This window comes from Dioscorea cayenensis, chromosome 1 (genome assembly GCF_009730915.1).
Source record: "Dioscorea cayenensis subsp. rotundata cultivar TDr96_F1 chromosome 1, TDr96_F1_v2_PseudoChromosome.rev07_lg8_w22 25.fasta, whole genome shotgun sequence".
NCBI classification, from domain to species: Eukaryota; Viridiplantae; Streptophyta; class Magnoliopsida; order Dioscoreales; family Dioscoreaceae; genus Dioscorea; species Dioscorea cayenensis.
Window position 1 is genome coordinate 7,121,336 of NC_052471.1, and position 10,450 is coordinate 7,131,785.

The 10,450-nt window shown below is 35.2% G+C and overlaps 1 non-coding gene across 1 annotated transcript; it reads right to left on the minus strand.

The window, feature by feature from the left end:
* Positions 1–8,822: 8,822 nt before the first annotated feature.
* LOC120268141 lies at positions 8,823–8,929 on the minus strand. Its single transcript, XR_005538816.1, has one exon. It is a non-coding gene; the product is annotated as a small nucleolar RNA R71 (small nucleolar RNA).
* Positions 8,930–10,450: the final 1,521 nt, after the last annotated feature.

Consider the following 10,450-nt stretch of genomic DNA (forward strand, 5'->3'; position numbering starts at 1 on the left):
GAAACCTCTCTTATCAAGTTTCCAAAAAATGCAACCCCTTATCCCCTTATTAATTACAATATTACTTGCAACAAAATCCCATAATTTGCTCAAATGCCAACTCCATGCATTTATTTTATTCATACATATGAAGTGAAAGGAGACGAAGGAGTTATGAATATTTTTTATGCAAGTTCGAATTTGCAACTGGTACAAATGGAAATGAGTTGATAAAACATTCCAAAAAAATATTTTTGGTCTTCTAATATCAAGATTTTGAATTTGGGAAAGTTCGGAAAAAAACGGATTATTTGACCTTTTTTTATTCATTCAAAGCAATTGTATTTTTCCACAAATCTCTTACTATATCAATCCTTTTAACATAGGATTCTTTAAAATTAATTCCAGGGAATTTATCAACCAATGAATGTCTCTGGCACCATGGATCAAACAAAGAAGAAAACCTTTATCCATGAAAAACATTTCTTAATATAAATACAGAAGACATTTTTAATGCATTTAGTACTTTTCTTAAAATCAAAGCTTCCAAAAAGTGTGTCCACATAACTTATTAGTAAAACCTGAAGTGAAGATAATTACAAGAGAAACTGCATATGTATGGATGAATTATCATTGTTTGGGTGAAGGGTGTCATATCAATGATATAATATAAATAAATATACTAATTTAATATATGAGAACTCAAATATAATATAAATATGCAATATATTACATGACTATGTTGGAACATAGGGAAGATATTTAGGCCCTGTTTGGATTAGCTCAAAAAAAAAAAAAAATCAATTTGATAGAAAAAATTTAAAAAAAAAGGGCTTATCAAGTGAGTTAAGTGCATGCCCGTATTTTATGTTTGGATAAATTAATGGAGAAGTAATTTAATATGTGTGAAGTTGTTTGAATGAGCATTTTTAAAAGGACTTTTCTAACATCAAATTATTAATATGGGCATTTATTGAGCTATTATATTATCTCAACTATTATGCATTCAGAACATAGTAATGTTATTGATAATGATAATAACAACAACACTGATAATAACAATGATGATGATGATGATGATGATGATGATGATGTTGTTATTATTGTTATTGTTATTGTTTAATAAGAAACAAAACATAAGACTAAATTTTAAACCCCAAGCATGAGAATAAGAACAATAATATTTTCAACATCACAACAACAACAAAAGCAACATTGTCATGACTATTACCACAACAATTTACAACAACAATTTACAACAACAACAACAACAACAACAACAACAACAACAACAACAACAACAACAACAACAATAATAATAATAGGGCTAAAGGCAGAGAAAACAATTAGGGGTATGAAAAGATTGGGAGAAAAATTTATGAACACCGTCAATTATTTATTTCATAAGGCTAATTTAGTAATCTCATAACCTAAAAACAGCTTTTGAAAAGTATTTTTCCTAGAAGCACCACATGGCCAGCTTTTAAAAAAAAACAGTTATTCAATTTTTTTATCAACTTTTACTTCTGCAAAAAAGGCAATACAAATAAATTTTTCTGAATCCAGAAGTGCTTAACATATAAAAAAAATATTTTTGGGCTTTCCAAAAGCTATTCCAAACGATCTCTCAAAGTAAGTGCTAATAGTTGTAGTGGTGTCAAGTAGGCTGGCCCGGCCCGGCACGATCCCACCACAACACGAGAACTATGCATCATACCACTAAGGTAGGCCCCGCTTGTGGCCTAGCTTGGTTATATTTTATTTATATTTTTTTTATTTTAAACCCAAAAATATAAAAAAACTTTTAAAATTGCTAACAAATTGTTAGAATAAAGGGAAAATTTTACAAACATTAAAGTGAAGGTCTCATTAAATAAATTGAAAATATACCAAAAAATAAAATAAAATAAAATAAAATAAACCTTGTGGGATGTGCCGACCTGCATAGACCATGTACCGGGCATGGTCCGCAAACTGCAAACCCCCACCCAGCACGACCCAGGGGTCTATGAACTGTCTGACCTGGGCATATTACTGTAGCACCATGCTTGGGCGAAGCACGGCCCATCTTGTGCCAGGCTGTGTTGGGCCCGGGCCTATTTGACACCTCTAAATAGTTGATATAGAATAATTTCTTCAAATATTAAATTAAATTGTTAAATAACTATGGTGCTAAGGCCAAAAATACGAGGAAAAAAGACATAAAAAAGATCAAATCTCAACTTGTCTTGAATTAAACATTTAATAAATTATTTACAAGGTTTTATTCCACTATCTAAATGAATTTACTGACATGAAACAATAGTCTTTGGGTCAATTGTTATTGGGTCCTTTGATTTGTGCGTTCGTTTTGGGGAGAAACAGAGATCGAATCTCATGTCTACTCAAGGTGAGGGCATTTGTGGTATTGAGCTTGTGGTTGCGCTCCACACAACTGGACGTCCCTTATAGATGCTTGTCGCACTTTTCAAAAAAAAAAAATACTGACATGACTTATTTACAAACACTGAAGACGATATGAAAAGGCTCTCACATATATATAAGTTTGGGATTCAATCAACAGAACGTAAAGCCAATGAAGAGTGATTTTTTTTGTTTGTTTGCGGTATTTCTATTCAAATTGGAAATAGTTGTGTTGCAAGTTTTTATTTGGTTATATCTTAATTAGCTGATTAACAATAATGTATTACATTTGCCACATTATGATTGCTTCATATTTATATTTTGTATAATACCTGAATTAGTCTCTCTAGTTTTCTTTCTCTTCCCTTTTGGTATCTCTACTTAGAAATGCGCCCCAGTAATCCCTCTAATCTTGAAAATGCCCAATTTAGTCCCTCTACCTTTAATCCCTTTCCATCTAATCCTCTACCCTTAAAAATACAGTCAATAATTGGCCTATTTTAGAGTAGAAGGGACTAAGTAGAACTATTTTTAAGAGTAAAGTGACTACTTGGGAGCATTTCTAAGTAGAGGGACGAAAAAAGAAAGAAAAATAAAAGGGCCAATTTGGTTATTATACCTTTATATTTTCATTTCTTAATTTCTTTAAAAATTAAAAATTTTAGTTAAATTCAATCAATTTAATTAGAGAGCAAAATTCCAGTGATTTGATTAATTAAGAATCTTTAATTCATACTTAGACATAAGCAAGATGGTCAAATGATTCAACAACCTCAATGCAGGCCATGCGTACTTGCCATGAAATCATTTGGAACTATTCATTTAACAAGTTATTTATTAAATAAACAAATTATTATTATTATTATTATTATTCTTATTATTCTTATTATTATGAATAACTGAACCCAAATTTATACCAAAAATATATCAGATTTTTCTCATATGAAAAATACGAACATTGCATTTTTCTAGTGGCTAACACTGTATTTCTTTTATAATAGTATTTATACTTGTATATTTTTATAATACAAAATAAATTTTAAAAATGCATCCTAACTTTCTGATTGTTTTCTCATCATCAGTCTACGGGTTTTTTTTAATTATTGTAAAAAACAATACGGAATTATGTAGTTTGTGGATTATTTATGAAAATTCTTGGGCGAAAACGAGAAACTTTCTGATTGTTTTTTTCATATATTTTTTTATTTTTTTATTAAAAAAATTGAAAAATGAGATTCTTTCCAGTTTTCCTTTTGTTTAAAAAAACATTTTACCGGCAGCTAAGCAATTACAGTTAAGAATTTTTAAATTTTTTTAAAACTTAACTTTTAAAATTTTCTAAAAATTTATACTATAAACTAATAGTCCAATTATATTTTTTTACATTTTATTTCTAAAAAAAATATGAATCCCAAAAATATGAGGAAATTGGATGGTCAAACCTGCAACGATCAGAAATTATTATGAAGTTGGACTGTTCAATCTGTACTAGTCAGTAATTATTACGAAGTTGGGCGATCGAATCGGCGTCGGTCAGACGGTCAAACTTGCACCAGTAATTAGTACAAAATAGGACAGTCAAACCTGCACCGGTTAGTATTTAGTATAAAGTATTGCGGTCAAACTTGCACTAGTCAATACTTAGTACAAAATATGACGGTTAAATCTACACCGGTATGTAATTAGTACATGCGTCGGTGAGTATTTAGCACAAAATAGAACAGTAAAACATGGACCGGTCAATAATTAGAAAGGTCAAATTTGCACCAATCATTAATTAGCACAAAGTAGGATGGTCAAACTTGCATCGTCCTAAGAGTTCCCAAAGAGTTTCTAAGGGTATTAGCATCAATCCAAACCAAGGAGGCAAGAAAATGAAGGAAATTTATTGGTGTTATAGTAACAAAGTTTCCTGCTAAAGATGGGTTCAAGGTTGTTCATATAATAATAATAATAATAATAATAATAATAATAATAATAATAATAATAATAATAAAATAAATAAATAAATAAATAAACTAAATGCATCTCCTGATTTAAATAATAAAAATTATTATTACAAAATACTCAAATCTTAGGATCAGCCGAGAGCACCAATCTCGAGGCGCTCTAAAGTACTAAAATCTTAGGATCAGCTGAGAGCATCGATCTCGAGGCGATCCAAAATATTCAAGATACACAAAATCTCAAGATCAACCAAAAGCACCAATCTCGAGGCGCTCTAAAATACTCAAATCTAAGGATCAGCCGAGAGCACTGATCTTGAGGCAATCTAAAATATTCAAAATACACAAATTTTTTGATCAGCCTAGAGCACCGATCTCGAGGCGGTCTAAAATACTCAAATCATAGGATCAGGCAAGAGCACCGATCTCAAGGCGATCCAAAACATTTAAAATACACAAATATCAAGATCAGTTCGAGCGCCCCGATCTCAAGGCGATCCAAAATATTTAAAATACACAAATCTCAAGATCAGCTGAGAGCACCGATCTCGAGGTAGTCTAAAATACTCATATCTCAGGATCAGCCGATAGCACCGATCTTAAGGCGATAGAAAATATTCAAGATACACAAAGCTCAAGACCAGCCCAGAGCACTGATCTAGAGGCGGTCTAAAGTACTCACAATCAGCCGAGAGCACCGATCTCGTTGTGATCCAAAATATTCAAATCATAGGATCATCCGGGAGCATATATCTCGAGCCGATCCAAAATATACAATTCCCAAGATGAGCCAAGAAATATCGATCTCAACGCAATCTAAAATATCCAAATTTCGACATTACCTGTTAATGCAAATCACGAGGTAAAATAATATAATAAGATAAAAAATAATCATAATGATGATGAAATAAAATAATTTAAAAAAAAATCAGTCAAATCCGACCATATATATATATATATAATAAACTCAAATCAAACCAAATCAAATATAATAATACTAAATAAAAATTAAATTATATTAAACCAAATAAAAAAAACCATATATGTATAAATCGAATCGTATAAAATAATATATATATATATATGCATATATATATATATATATATATTAAATTAAAATTAAAAAAAATCAAAAAGAAATAAAAAAAATCAAAAGAGATAAAAAATATAAATATAATAAATCAATTAAAATTAAATTAAAATAAAATAAAATCAAATCAAATAAAAATAAATAAGTATATAATAATAAAATCAAATCAGATAAAGAAATATCATAAAATTAAAATATATATATACATAAAAGAAAATCAAATCAAGATAAAATAATAATAATAATAATAATAATAATAATAATAATAATAATAATAATAATAATAATAAACAAATAATAATAATAATAATAATAAACAAATAATAATAATAATAATAAAACAAATAAAAATATAAAATATAAACTATATAAAATATAAATAGAAAAGTGGAAATTGTCAAAAAGACCCCTAAGTTTGCAATATTACCTAAAACACCCCCTTAATTTGGGAATCCCTAAAACCCCTTCCTTTTAAACTGAATGTTTTTCAAACCCCCAAAGCATCTAACGGTGGTTAACGGAGTGATTTTTAAATTTTATGGACAAAATTTTATGTAACTGTAATCATTTTGCCGGTTTGAGAGGAAGTGGGGGATTTTTCTTAGGATAATTCCTAGAGACAACTTTACTGGAGCCATATGCTTGTTTTTTCTCAACTCGCTTCTTTAGTTTTTCCCTTTCCAAAGTTGTCTCTCCGGCACATCCTCTGTAATTTCAGCTTTTCAATTTCCACCATTGTCTCGAAGGACAAGTCCCGCGCAAGTATTCGGCATTTCATCAGTTTGCAATCTAAGGTATTGAAGAAGTTGTGATTATGGTTTTATGTTAACTATTATGGTACAAATAAACATTTTTCGGTTTTGTTTTTTGGTTCTGTTTTTATTGGAAAATATTGAAGGCTGCAGTGGATTTCTCGGTTGGGGTTTGATAAGTGCTTGTGTGATATGAATGCGAAGCATTCTTTCCTTATGTTGAGCATTACTTTTCTCGGGTTTTTACACTAATATGTGTGTTTTTATGTTACTTTCATGTAGGTAGGGTTGTGAGGCCGAGTATGAAGGAAAGAAGCCAATGTGGATCACAATGCACCGATTTTGGAGGAAATCTTGCTAAGGTTCAAACGCGAATACATAGGTCTGGTGCGAGATGCTAGAGTGTGTGCCAAAATCATTGTATTTCAGTTAGCACAACCATTTGGAGGGGTACAAGGGCATTCACACTTAAGCATTCCGACTTTTGCACATAGAACAAGATCTCCACCAACTTGTCCGTCATTAAAGAAGCAAAGCGATCCACGACGTGAACGTGTGCTATTTTGCGTCACCTCGATAAAAGTATGGACTCGGGAAGTATTTTAGGCCGAGAAAATAGGAATTCAGAGAATCCACACGGGTGTGTGGAAATTAAATACGCCCGTGTGGAAATTCCACATGGGCGTGTGAAAAATCCACACGCCCGTGTGGTCACCCGATTCCAGCCCTATTTAAAGCCGATTCAGCCCCGATTTCAGCATTCTTTTCTCCATCTTTCCGCAACTTGAGAGAGGGTTTCGGCTAGGGTTTTGAAAGGTATTGGCTATGGTTTTGGAGAGGTTCTACAGCTCCAACATCGTCATTCCTGAGGAAGAAGCTTGGTAGGAGAGCTTCGGTCGAGGCGTATCCTATACCGGACAAAGGAATCCTTGGACGACTAGTAGAGGACTTTCCACAAGACCATCGACATGACTATCGACGGGGTTTTTCTATGGATTCATTGCTTTTACATTTTATTTCTTTGATTGTACTTAGCTTCATGGAGAGCTAAACCCCTAGTGGGTACTTGGGTATTTGTGAACCCTTTGATGTATTTGTTTCATTGAATCTCTTTATTATGCTTTCAATTAATTGATGTTTGTTGTGAGTTCAAACCTTGAATGCTTTATTGGATGAACATTTCCCCTATAGTGACATTAGGGTTGAGAGTTCTTGTTGGTCACCTTGTGAGTGAGTGACACACCACGAGCGTTAGACAAAGCTAGGTTGGAGATGGTTGAGAGGGTGAGTCGAAAGGTACAGGAGCGTCCGCTTTCCCCTCCGACGTGATAGATTCTACCTCCGTTCCTTGAGTTCTTTGCGGCCATAATAGGGCAAATGGTCTAAGGGATGACCCTCCGCTGGGGCTTAGTTGCGCGTGCAATGGAGTGAAGCGTTGAGGTGATCTTATTATCTAGGGCTTAATCGTGGTTAGGGACCTTCCACCTGGACCAAAGGGTCAGGTCTATAATTAGGAAGAGATTTATCATTTGGACTCCCTAGAGCTCTTTGCAACTCTATTCGAGTGCGAGGTTGAGAGGTTATCTAATCTCTCCTCCGGGACATGTATAGAGTTAGGAATAGTTAACTTTAGATTTGGGACTATGTAATTAAGAATTTCCACGACTCACCATTGCATTGATTAGGAAGCATAATAGACGGTTCTTGCACTTGAAACAATTGTCCTAGGCGGAGCATTATCCGAGTACCCCATCTTTATCGATTGCCTTACCTCCTACTTTACTCGTGCTCTCTTACTTGTTGCTTTTACTTTTGAGAATTGAATCATTGTCACACTTATCACTATTGATCTTTCACATAGGTAAGAAGTGGATTAAGTGTTTTTACTCCCTAGTCCCTATGGATTCGATACCCGCTCATCTGGGATTATTACCTCAATAAACCCGTGCACTTGTAGGACATACGCAAGGGGACCTTATCAAGTTTTTGGCGGTATTGCCGTGGAGTAGGTGTTTGGAGATACTTTGCACTTTATTTTTTTAGCTATTTCACCATACATTCTATGTCATATCTTCTTATTCTATCATCGTTCTGATTTCTTTTACTTTCTTTTTGGGTTCAGCTCTAGGTTATGACCCGAGTGAATCTCTCAATATTGATTGAAGGAGATCCTAAGCTTGAACGTACACTTAGAAGAAAAGGGAAAGAGCCTGTGCAAGAACAGTCTAATTTGGCTGATTTGGAAGTGGAAGGATCTGAAAACATGGCAGAACAGAACGAGCAACAATGGACATTATCTGATTATGCCAGACCTTCAGTGTTAGGGACACAATTGAGCATTGTGCATCCCCCGATTACAACTCAGAACTTTGAGTTGAAGCCGGCATTCAACCACATGTTGCAGCATCTGCACAGTTCAACAGTTTGGTCGATCAGGATCCAAACAGTCATATAGAGAGTTTTCTCGAGGTGTGTGATATGCTGAAGATAAACGGAGTGACGGATGATGCCATCAAGTTGAGAGCCTTCCCATTTTCCCTAAAGGGGAGAGCGAAGCAGTGGCTACACTCATTACATAGAGCATTGATTACCACATGGGAGGAGATGGTAGAAGCTTTTCTTGCTCGTTATTTCCCTCCAGGAAAATCTGCAAAGTTGAGGAATGAGATCTTATCCTTTGTTCAGTTGGAATTGGAGTCTCTATTTGAGACATGGGAAAGGTTCAAGGAACTCCTGAGAAAGTGCCCGCAACACGGATTTCCGAAGTGGATGATTGTTCAGACCTTTTATAACGGTTTGAATCCGAGTACAAGGTAACTCTTGGATATGGCAGCATGAGGTACTTTAGGTAGCAAGACCCCAGATGAGGCCCATCAGTTAATTGAAGAAATGGGGCCAAACAGCTACCAATGGAATGCTAGGGAGAAAAAAAAGGTGGCCGGTCTCCATGAAATAGATGCGGTATCTTTATTGGCGGCTCAAGTGGAAAATTTGAGTAAGAAGTTAGATCTTCTAACTTCAAATAGAGTGGCAGCCGTGACTAATTGCACCTGGTGTGGTGGAGGACATGCTCCCTCCGATTGCCCGATCTCTATCAGTGATGTTTCTTCGGTGGAGAACGTTGATTTTGTAGGTAATGGCATGAGACCTCAAGGAAACCCATATAGCAATACCTACAATTCTGGTTGGAAGAATCATCCCAATTTCTCATGGAGTAATCAAGGTCCACAAAAGGCCATGGGGCCACCGGGTTTCCAACAATAACAACAAGCCTTTAAGTGGAAAACAGAGTCTCAGGTGTGGAAACTCGAATGAATGACTTAGAGAAGCACTTGACTAGATTTGTGCAATCTGCAAATACAAGGTTTGAATCAGTCGAGGCTACACTTCGCAACCACACCACCTCTTTGCATAACCTTGAAAATCAGGTGGGGAAAATTGTGAAGTCTCTCTCTGAAAGGCCACATGGAAGCTTGCCAAGCAATACAAAGACCAACCCTAGAGAGCACATGAAGGCCATCACTTTGACAAGTGGTCGTGAGGTTGAAGGTAGGCTTCCGAGTGAGAAGCCAAAGGAACACACACCCGAGATTATAGATGTAGAAGAGGGAACAAGCAAGGAGAAAGAGGTGGCACCCCCACCATTCAAGCCAAGAATCCCTTATCCCTCTAGATTAAAAAATGACCAAGGGGATGAACAGTACAAGAAGTTCCTGAGTTTGTTCAAGAAACTCCATATCAATATTCCTTTTGTTGAGGCATTGGCCCAAATGCCTAAGTATGCGAAGTTCTTTAAAGACTTGTTGACTAACAAGAGGAAGTTGGAGGAAAGTGCTTCAGTGATTTTAGATGCTTCATGCTCGGCGGTATTGCAAAAGAACATGCCGAACAAGAAGAAAGACCCGAGAAGCTTCATCATTCCGTGTAATATTGGCAATCTAGGTGAGGAAATGGCATTGGTGGACTCAGGGGCCAGTATCAACGTTATGCCATACACCTTCTTTCAAAAGCTAGGCTTGGGTGAGCGTAGGCCTACTCGAATGACTTTGCAACTAGCGGACCGAACAGTGCGACATCCGAGAGGCATCATTGAAGACGTGCTTGTCAAGGTGGACAAGTACATTTTTTCGGTTGACTTTGTAGTGCTAGACGTCGACGAGGATGTAGATGTACCTTTGATACTTGGGAGACCGTTCTTGCGGACTTCCAAGGCAATGATTGACATGGACGGCGGAGAGCTAACTTTGAGGCTTGGAGATAACAAGCTCACATACCGCCTT